The sequence below is a fragment of the Humulus lupulus genome, chromosome 2 (assembly GCF_963169125.1).
Source record: "Humulus lupulus chromosome 2, drHumLupu1.1, whole genome shotgun sequence".
Taxonomy (NCBI): Eukaryota; Viridiplantae; Streptophyta; class Magnoliopsida; order Rosales; family Cannabaceae; genus Humulus; species Humulus lupulus.
The window spans coordinates 31,472,740-31,483,719 of NC_084794.1; the positions used below are offsets into that span (position 1 = coordinate 31,472,740).

General features: G+C 39.4%; 1 non-coding gene across 1 annotated transcript; it reads left to right on the top strand.

Annotated features, from left to right (window-relative positions):
• Positions 1-8,898: 8,898 nt before the first annotated feature.
• On the top strand, positions 8,899-9,005 carry LOC133820666 (small nucleolar RNA R71). Its single transcript, XR_009887069.1, has one exon. It is a non-coding gene; the product is annotated as a small nucleolar RNA R71 (small nucleolar RNA).
• The last annotated feature ends 1,975 nt before the right edge of the window (positions 9,006-10,980 follow it).

Below are 10,980 nucleotides of genomic sequence, written 5' to 3' on the forward strand. Positions count from 1 at the left end.
AAGATGATGAAAAACACAAGAATGAATCCTCCAATCGGGTTCTCCACTCTCAGCCGTCGTCCCCTCTTCAGACATTCTTTTTTTTCCGCCCACTATCTTTCTCAAAAATCCCTATATAGTTGCAAGTGAAATGACCAAATTGCCCATCAAAAAGTGATCAGATTTGTGAAAAATGCGTCACCAGCGCTGTAGCGCTGGTGTTGTAGCGCTGTAGCGCTAAAGTCAGAAAAAAAATAAAAGAAATCTGGGCACCAGCACTGTAGCGCTCTTATCGTAGCGCTGTAGCGCTAAAGTCAGAGCCGAACTTCCTGAAAATTGCGTCCAAGCGCCGTAGCGTGGTTGTTGTAGCGCTAAAGTCAGAACCGAACTTCTTCTTCCTAGCGCTACTTACAGAACCCAAAAGTCCACAAATCCGTCCCGATTTTGTTCCACTTTCACTCCTTTTCACTATTTGTATCACTTTAGCATTAATCACCTTGAAACATGAACAAACGAGCATAATTCCGAAATAAAATAATCCTAACTAATGAAAAATAGCCTAAAAACTTAGACCATAAACGAGCCTAAAACTCGTTTATCAAACTCCCCCAAACTAAATCTTTACTCGCCCTCGAGTAAATACCAAGTTAAACTAACAAAAAGAAACAAACACAAAACGAACAAGCTAAACCATCATTACCATCTACACTACTTTGCCAAAACTCATGAAATCTCAATTGCAATAATAATAACCAGAATTTCAGCTCAATTGCCTAAAAGTCCAATTTGTAAAGTTCAATTAGGGAAATCAATAATATATCACGAAAATGACTACAACACTTGGACTCTATCATATATGCTCAACTCATTCCAGACAATTCCACAAACCAATTTTTCAATATGCTTGCATTACTTAACCTTCTCCACTAATGTCAATAACACGTGTTTTGAAATCAAAAGGACTTTCACGGGTTATAGCGTTAGGCTTAGGCAAGGGTAGATGAAATTGTCATTTAGGCTCAACATTACCATAAGCATATAAACTTTACACCCAATCTTGATATTCACAACACAATTTAACACAACCCAAAGATCCTCTTTATTTCCAAAGATTGAGAAATTTAAACACTAGATTTGTTTTTTTTTTATACTACATGTCCCCCAAACTTATGCATTTTAATGGGGACATCAAAAGAAAAGTAGTTTCTCTCAAATCTTTTTTTTTTCTTTTCTTTTTTCTCAATCTTTTCTTGAATTTTTTTTTTCTATTGCCAACACCAATACACAAGAGTAACACCCATTATAAATCAATCCCCTTTTATATTTTATAAGCTCATGGTACAAATCTAGGTACTAAAAAATAATAAAGTATTCGGTTAAGCGCAAAACAAGTATCTAACAATAAAGGTAGACTTTTAGGCTCAAAGAGGGTATCCAGGGAAAATTAAATCAAGGTTGGCTTGAAAAGCACAATCGATCCAATAAAATTGCCTAAATCACTTTTCAAAACACATGTAATCAAGGATTTCGTCTCAAAGGCCAAATAATGCAAGTTCTATCAAATTCACATTGTCATACCACCAACCCTAGTCAAACATATATAATAAAATCCAAAATGTTGCAGTTTCAAAACATATTAAAAATTTCCCACAAAACCTTTAAATTAAACTCTAAAACAATTGAACCAAGCACACAGTTGAATTCAATTTCCTTTTCACAAGCAAAGACAAAGCAACAACATACAAGAATGATGGCTTAACAGTTACACTAAACAACCACAGAAAATAACACAAGAGACTAAGAGTTAAACTAAACAACGCACAAAATAAAAATAAAACAAAATAAGCTCCCCCCCAAACTTAAGATGCACATTGTCCCCAATGTGATAAAGAAAAGAATAGAGGAAGAGAACTTACCTGACCAGCCACATCAGTATGGCGGTGGTGGTGGTTGGAACGAAGGTCCTTCAAAAGGCTGAGACTGCGGAGGCTGAGGATCAGGAAAACCAACAAATGACGGGGGTGGAGGCGGAGGGTATAATGGAGAGTACGACGGATAGGGTGGTGGTGGAGCAAAATAAGTGCGATCCGATTCATCTAGCGACCAACGGCTCACCAAATTGTTTAATTGAACCACATGCTTCACCTCATAGTCATATCAATGGCCCAAATACTGATTCACCATATGCTGCTGTTGAAGCACATATTGATTTTGTTGGATTAGATAATCCAACTTGTCATTAACTTGCTGCAAACTTGAATTGCTACTGCCACCCAACAATACTGGTTCAACTTCTTCCTCCACATCAGTTTCCACATGGCGCTTTCCCTTTTTTCTTGCCTGCGGCACATACAGAGCATGCTCAGCATAATCATTCATCAAATTGACGGACAACGATTGTTGCAGCGACTGATAAATATCAGTGACAAATTTTGGAACACCAGCCTTACAGCACAATATCGTGATGACGGATCCATGGGCCAAACCTCCAGTGGTGTGCCCATTTTCAATAAAATTAATGTTGGCCTTGATCCAAATACCCGGATTAACACTCATGCCCATCATCAACGCGTACATCAATAAGACTCGATCTTTAGTCATATCAGACACATGGCTAACCGGCATAAATCAAGCACACACAAAGAATGCCCAAAATCTCGCCTCAATGTTAAGCTGGCACGATGCTATACTCTTAGGTAGACTGCCAGATAAATTCCAGGGAGCACCTTCAAAGCATAGTTTATCAGCCACAGCCGTAAAATCTATAGATCCATTCAAGAACTGAGCGTATTCCTCCTCCTCCTGTTTTATGTGCGGGGCTTTGAACACCTTATTAATCGCTTCAGCAGTGAAAGACACACGTTTACCTCGAACAAAGACTGTATCATTGTGTTTATCTCTTAAGTTCGCATAAAACTCATATACCAATGATACATTAGCTTGTGCCAATTTAGTTACAAAATCTCCCCATTTCCTATTCATAAGATTTTCCCGAACTCGTTCAAAAATCTAATGAGCAAAAGGTTCAGACTGATATTCCACTTCACGCTCGGGAATCAAAGGCTTTCTAACAAATTTCTCATAGCGCTCCTGAGCCTTAAAATTGATAAACCTAGTCTCATCGTACTCATGCTCAGAACTATCCTCCTTTGGTTGAGACGCAGATGCTTGTCCCTTTCCTTTATCCTTATTTCTACCCGCTCTACTCTTGGGAGCCATTATCCACACTCTTACCAACCCACAAGACAAAATTTTGACAGCACCTCCCCTACTAATGAACCCTTTTCCTCTTCACAAACAGTTATAAAATTCACTCTTTCAAACAAATCAACTAAGATCCCCACACCCAAACAACAAAAGTGATCCAACCTCAACAATCAATTAAAGCAATTCAATCCCAAATACCACAAAAATCTGAGGAGGAAAGGGGGAAGGACCACTTACCAAACCATTGCAATAGATTCCTTGAAAATTTCCCCTTGAATAGATTCAATAGATTCCTTGAATTAGAACATCCCCTTGAAAATTTCCATCTTCATCAAGAATTTAAATCAGTGAATTTCTAGGGTTTCAAAACAGATTTAGGGGAAAATTGAAATGGGTTGGAGAAGAAAGCAAAGAAATAGAAGAAGAAATGAATGAGAAAGGGGGAATGTGTGGTGAGATTTCTAGGAATGGGGCTGCAAGGGAAGATCTATGGAGGTTATGGAGAGGATGGAGGAGAGAATGGAAATGAAGAAAAAGAAAGTAGAGGAAATGAGGGGGAAAATCGCACCCCTTCAGTTTTAAAAAAAAACTGGACAGAGCGCTGTAGCGCTAAGGGTATAGCGCTACAGCGCTAATACGCGGCCTGGAATTGTGCTTCTGGAACCAGCGCTGTAGCGCTAGCGACCTCCCATTTTTTTTTTCGTTTCTGAGATTAGCACCATAGCACTATGAATACAGCGCTAGTGCACCTCCCATCACCACACTTTTTTTGTTTTGTTTTGATTTGTTTTTGTTTTTTTTTTTGTTTTTCACGATTTTCACGGTTCAATCAATACATTAAAATAAAAATAAAAAATAAAAATAAAATTCTTCATTGTTCAAAACCAAATAAAATAAAATAAAATGAATTGAAAACTGAGAGCTGCCTCCTCAAAGCGCTGTCGTTAACGTCATTTAGTCGGACGCTAGACCCCTCTTCACAGAGGCTTTAAAAGAAGGATATACTTTGCCTGATCAACATACCCACCCAAGTAGGGTTTCAATCTCTGGCCATTGACCTTAAAAGAGGCACCAGAATTTCCCTGAACTTCTACAGAACCATGTGGAAAGACCTGAACAACAGTGAATGGTCCTGACCATCTTGACTTCAATTTGCCAGGAAAAAGTCTCAATCTTGAATTAAAAAGAAGTACGTTCTACCCTGGTTGGAACTCTTTCCTGACTAAGTTCTTGTCATGCCAAGCCTTTGTTCTCTCCTTATAAATCTTAGCATTTTCATAAGCCTCATTTATGAAGTCATCAAGTTCATTCAGTTGCAATGACCTTCGTTCACTGGCTGCACTCCAATCAAAATTCAAATTTTTCATAGCCCAGAATGCCCTGTGCTCCAACTCAACTGGTAAATGACACGCTTTAGCAAACACCAACCTATAAGGAGACATACCTATTGGTGTTTTGAATGCAGTTCTGTAGGCCCAAATCGCATCATCTAACTTCTTCGACTATTTTTTCCTCGAACTGTCAACGGTCTTCTCAAGGATGCTTTTGATTTCTCTGTTTGAAATTTCAGCTTGCCCATTTGATTGAGGATGGTAAGGCAACACTTTTTGATGATATACTCCATAACGAGCCAGTAATGCATCTAGTTGTTTATTCACAAAGTGTTTCCCTTCATCACTAATAAGAGCTCCGGGAGTGCCAAATCTAGTAAAAATATGTTTATGAAGAAAATTAAGCACAGTTTTACCGTCATTGGCTCTAGTTGCTGCAGCCTCCACCCATTTAGATACATAATCTACTGCCAATAGAATATATTCATTGTTGTAAGATGGTGGAAAGGGCCCCATGAAATCAATGCCCCATACATCAAACAGTTCCACTTCATGAATCCCCTGTAAAGGCATTTCATTTCTCCTCGAGATATTACCAGTTCGTTGACATCTATCACAGGCCTTGACAAAAACATTGGCATCCTTGAATAATGAAGGCCAATAGAAAACACTTTGTAATACCTTGGCCGCCGTTCTTGATGCTCCAAAGTGCCCTTCACATTGTTGAGCGTGACCATGATTAAGAATGGACTGCATCTCTTCTTCAGGAACATACCTTCTGATAATCTGATCAACACAAAGCCTATAGAGAATAGGCTCCTCCCAATAGTAATGTTTCACCTCAGAAAATAATTTCTTTAATTGCTGCTTTGACATTTCAGGAGGCACAATCTTGGCAACCAAGAAGTTCACTATGTCAGCAAACCAAGGGACAGCTAAAGTCTCACTTACCCCAAACAACTGCTCATCAGGAAAGTGATCATTTATTTACACTGCTTTCTTATTTTCAGTCTCCTCCACCTCAAGTCTAGAGAGATGATCAGCTACCACATTCTCGCTGCTCTTCTTGTCACGAATTTCCATGTCAAATTCTTGAAGTAAGAGAATCCATCTAATCAGGCGGGGCTTGGCATCTTTCTTTGACATCAAGTATTTAATGGCAGAGTGATCAGTGTAGACAATCACTTTATTACCAATTAGATACGGTCTAAATTTATCACAGGCAAACACAATAGCTAGCAACTCTTATCATGTAGTAGCATAATTCAGTTGAGCATCATTTAGAGTCCGACTAGCATAATAAATAGACCTGAATACCTTGTCAATTCGCTGTCCCAAAACTGCCCCCACTGCATAGTCACTGGCATCACACATCAACTCAAAAGGCAATTCCCAATTTGGAGCTATCACAATTGGCGCAGAAATAAGCTTTTCTTTCAAGAAATTGAAAGCCTTCAAACATTCATCATTAAAATCAAAGACAACTCATAAGCAGATTCGAGAGAGGCTTGGAAACTTTAGAGAAATCCCTTATGAATCTTCGATAGATACCAGCATGACCAAGAAAACTTCTCACACCTTTCACTGAAACTGGTGGAGGCAGCTTTTCAATGGTAGAAATTTTTGCTCTATCTACCTCAATTCCCTCACTTGAAATTTTATGGCCAAGAACAATCCCCTCTTTTACCATAAAATGGCATTTCTCCCAATTCAACACCAGATTTGCCTTCTCACAACGATTCAACACCAGATTTTCCTTCTCACAACGATTCAACACATTCTCCAAGTTACCCAAACAGAGGTCAAATGATGAGCCAAAAACAGAGAAATCTTCCATGAATATCTCAATACACCGTTCTACCATATCTAAAAATATGGCCATCATGCACCGTTGAAATGTTGTAGGGGCATTACATAGTCCAAATGGCATTCTCCTGAAAGCAAATGTGCCATAAAGACATGTAAAAGTTGTTTTCTCTTGATCCTCTGGTGCAATAGCGATCTGATGATACCCTGAATAACCATCCAAGAAACAGTAGTAGCTATGGCCTGTCAATCTGTTAAGCATCTGATCAAGGAAAGGCAAAGGAAAATGATCCTTCCCTGTTGCCTTGTTGAGCTTGCGGTAATCTATACAAATCCGCCACCCTGTTACAGTTCTTGTTGGAATGAGTTCATTGTTCTCATTTTTCACCACTGTCATACCACCCTTTTTAGGTACCACTTGCACAGGGCTCACCCATGCGCTATCAGAAATTGGGTAGATCACCACAACATCCAACCATTTAAGAATTTGCTCCAGTACGACTTCCTTCATGGCTGAATTGAGTCTTCTCTGAGCCTCTATGGATGGCTTGCTATTCTCCTCCAATAAGATTTTATGCATCACTGTCGATGGGCTTATTCCTCTAATATCCGCCAAGGTCCACCCAATGGCCAATTTTGCTCCCTTAAAACCCTCAACAGCTTCTCCAATTCTATCTTTGATAGGTCAGCTGACACAATGACATGTAAAGTTTGATTCTCTCCCAAATAAGCATACCGCAAGTGGTCTGGGAGAACCTTCAATTCCAGTTGTGGTGGCTGCTGAATGGATGTTAGCGGTTTATCAAGCGCATCTGCTAATTCTTGAAACTTCTTCCAGTATGGCAAGAAAGAGTTGATCCAATTTATGCAATCTCTTATCTCAGCATCATCATCATCATCGACCTCATCACCCAATAATACTGCCTCTAAGGCATCACTACTCATCCTTCTCTTGGAGATTGCCTTCTCTATCAAATCTACACTATAGCAACTGTCACTAGCCACTAGATACTTCATGGCCTTGAAGACATTAAAGACCACCTCATCTCCTTGAACTCTAAGCTTAAGCTCTCCTTTGTGAACATCAATAAGAGCTTGGCCTGTGGCTAGAAATGGCCTACCGAGAATAATTGGTACATTCGTATCCTCCTCCATGTCCAGAACGATAAAGTCAGCTAGGAATATAAAATTATCCACCTTCACAAGAACATCTTCAATAATACCCCGTGGATGTGTCACCGATCGGTCTGCTAGTTTTAGAGTGACAGTTCTTGGCTTTGCCTCCCCCAAGCCAAGCCTTCTAAACACAGATAAGGGCATCAGATTGATACTTGCCCCCAGATCACATAAGGCGTGCTTGCATTCAAACTTGCCAATGGTGCAAGGTATGGTGAAGCTCCCCAGACCTCTCAGCTTTTGGGGTAACTTCCTTTGTAATATCGCACTACACTCTTCAGTGAGTGCTACAGTCTCATAGTCCTCCATCCTCCTTTTCTTTGACAGAATCTCCTTCATAAATTTCACATAGCTAGGCATCTACTCCAAGGCCTCAGCGAAAGGAATATTTATATGCAGCTTTTTAAACACCTCTAAGCCTCTAAGGGTATGGAACTCGAACTGGCTGCTCATTAACAACTGGTGGATTCCTTTATGAAAGTTGGTGGTCTTCAGTAACCTCTGCTGGATCAGACTATTCACCCATCTCTTTATTCTAAACCACTGCCTGTGGAGGTCTAGGCTGCTCAGTTTTCTTCCCACTCCTCAGAGTAATTGCCTGAACTTGTTCCTTAGGGTTGACTTCAGTATTACGGGGCAAATTTCCCTGCGGTCTGTTATTGAGCATATTGGCCAACTGTCGAACTTGTGTTTCCAGATTTCTGATAGAAGATCTAGTCTCTGTCATAAACTGAGTTTGAGTATTGGTGAGGTTCAATAATGCAGCTTGCAGTTCATTAGGCCTCTCAGGTTGAGCTTGATTCATTGATTATTGAGGCCTAGGCTGTTGTGAAGAAGAGGCTTGATGCATAGGTGGCTGAGGCATATTATTCTGAAATTGGCCCTGAAACTGAGGTTGCTGGCCCTGATTATTCTTCCAAGAAAAATTGGGGTGATTTCGCCACCCAGGATTGTAGGTATTGGAGAATGGATTATTGAGTGGTCTTTGAAAGTTTCCCACCGCTTGCACTTTTGCACTTGAGCGTGATCCATCGGAGTGTTATTGTTCATACTAATAGGGCACTGATCGATAGAGTGAGAGCCACCACAAATTTCACACCTAACTGCCATTTGAACTGCATTAGCAGATACAGTGCTCTGTTGTAACTGTTTTGTCCGGGAGGCTACTTGTCCTGTTAGAGCAGTGATTGCATCCAACTCATGCACCCCAGTTACCTTTTTGACTCCTGATGATCTTTCCTCAGACCACTGATGATTGTTTGTGGCCATGTCCTCCAGTAGCTCATAAGCACCAGTTGCACTCTTGCTCATAAAAGTACCACCCGCTGCAGCATCAATAATGGTTCTGGTTGTAGGACATAAACCATTGTAAAAATTTTGTACTAACATCCACTGTTCAATGCCATGATGAGGACATCTTCTCAAGAGTTCCTTGAACCATTCCCAAGCTTCATACCATGACTCTCCATCATTTTGGCAAAAATTATTGATCTCTCCCCTCAATTTAGCAGCTTTGGATGGAGGGAAGAATTTTGACAAAAACTTCTGAGCTAGATCCTGCCAGGTGACAATAGAGTTTGGTTGCAGCGAGTTCAGCCAACTTTTAGCTCTGTCCCTCAGAGAGAATGGGAAAAGCCTAAGCTTAATTGCGTCATCACTCACCCCATTGTATCTAAAAGTTCCACACAGCTCCAAAAAATTAGACAAATGGGTGTGAGGATCTTCAGAAGGCAACCCATTAAATTGAACAGAGGATTGCACCATTTGTAGAATAGCTGGCTTGATTTCAAAGTTGTTAGCCTCTACTGCTGGTGGGCGTATATTATTTTGTACTCCCGTCAGAGTGGGCAATACATAGTCTCTCAGGCTCCCCTCAGCATTGCTTTGAGCTTGACCTCCTTGTACAATTACAAGAATTAAAACATTCCTGCCAGCCCCTTCATTATGTGCCATCTTCACATATTTCTGGGCCTCCCTCTTGTTCTTTTTGTTTTTCTTGCAGGACTTTTCAATCTCAGGATTCAAAGGAACAAGATTGTCAGCTCCTCTTCTGCTACGCATATACCAAAATTTACCTGAGATCGACAAATTAAGCAACTAAACAGATTAGAAACAAGAGAAATTAAAATCAAATTATAATAAAAATTAATTAGACTGATATTGATAATTATTTTCAGTCCCCGGCAACGGCACCAAAAACTTGTTGCGATATTTTTGCTATGCAAGTGCACACAGTCGCAATTTGTAATAAAATGGTAAAAACCAAGTATCGTCCTCAAGGACTGATTTATCAATTACCAATCAATCAATCTTTTTAATTCTATTTGATTAAACAATTTCAGAGAATTCAAACAAAGAAGAATACTAACCAAGCAAAATGAAAATTTAAACAAAATAACAGAGAAAATGAAATTAGGACAATTATGATCCTCTATTTTCCACCCTTTTATTTCCTAATGCAAGAATTATATCCCCTTCTCCCTATTCAAGAACAAGTTGCAAAAACAATTCATAATCTGGTTAAGATTTACAAAATTCAATCTAAATGACAACTTCCTATATTTCTATGGTAAGTTGAATCATGAAGAAGGCATTAAACACGCAACTCAGTAAAATAGGCAAACAATTTAGATACTTTCGTTCTAAATTGAATTTGCATCCAAACAATCAAAGCATATCAAATTTCACTTTTCAAATTTCAATTTGATTCATGAAATAAAAATTAGAGGTGATCAATCAATAATTGCACAAGTAGCACAGATTGCAAGGAATTGAAAGAGATGAAGAAGAACATGAATTCTGCATTAATCCATAAAAAAAGGGTTTCCAAAAGATTCACATAATAGCCCTAAAGGAGAAATTAGCCCATAATATTCATTCTAGCAATAAGAGAATTCAATTACAAACATAAAAATTGAAGAAGATGATGAAAAACACAAGAATGAATCCTCCAATCGGGTTCTCCACTCTCAGCCGTCGTCCCCTCTTCAGACCTTCTTTTTTTTTTCCGCCCACTATCTTTCTCAAAAATCCCTATATAGTTGCAAGTGAAAGGACCAAATTGCCCATAAAAAAGTGATCAGATCTGTGAAAAACGCGTCACCAGCGCTGTAGCGCTAAAGTCAGAAACAAAATAAAAGAAATCTGGGCACCAGTGCTGTAGCGCTCTTATCGTAGCGTTGTAGCGCTAAAGTCAGAGCCAAACTTCCTAAAAATTGCGTCCAAGCACCGTAGCGCGGGTGTTGTAGCGCTGTAGTGCTAAAGTAAGAACCGAACTTCTTCTTCCTAGCGCTACGACGCTCCCTTAGTAGCGCTGTAGCGCTACTTACAGAACCCAAAAGTCCACAAATCCGTCCTGATTTTGTTCCACTTTCACTCCTTTTCACTATTTGTATCACTTTAGCATTAATCACCCTGAAACATGAACAAACGAGCATAATTAGGAAATAAAATAATCCTAACTTATGAAAAATAGCCTAAA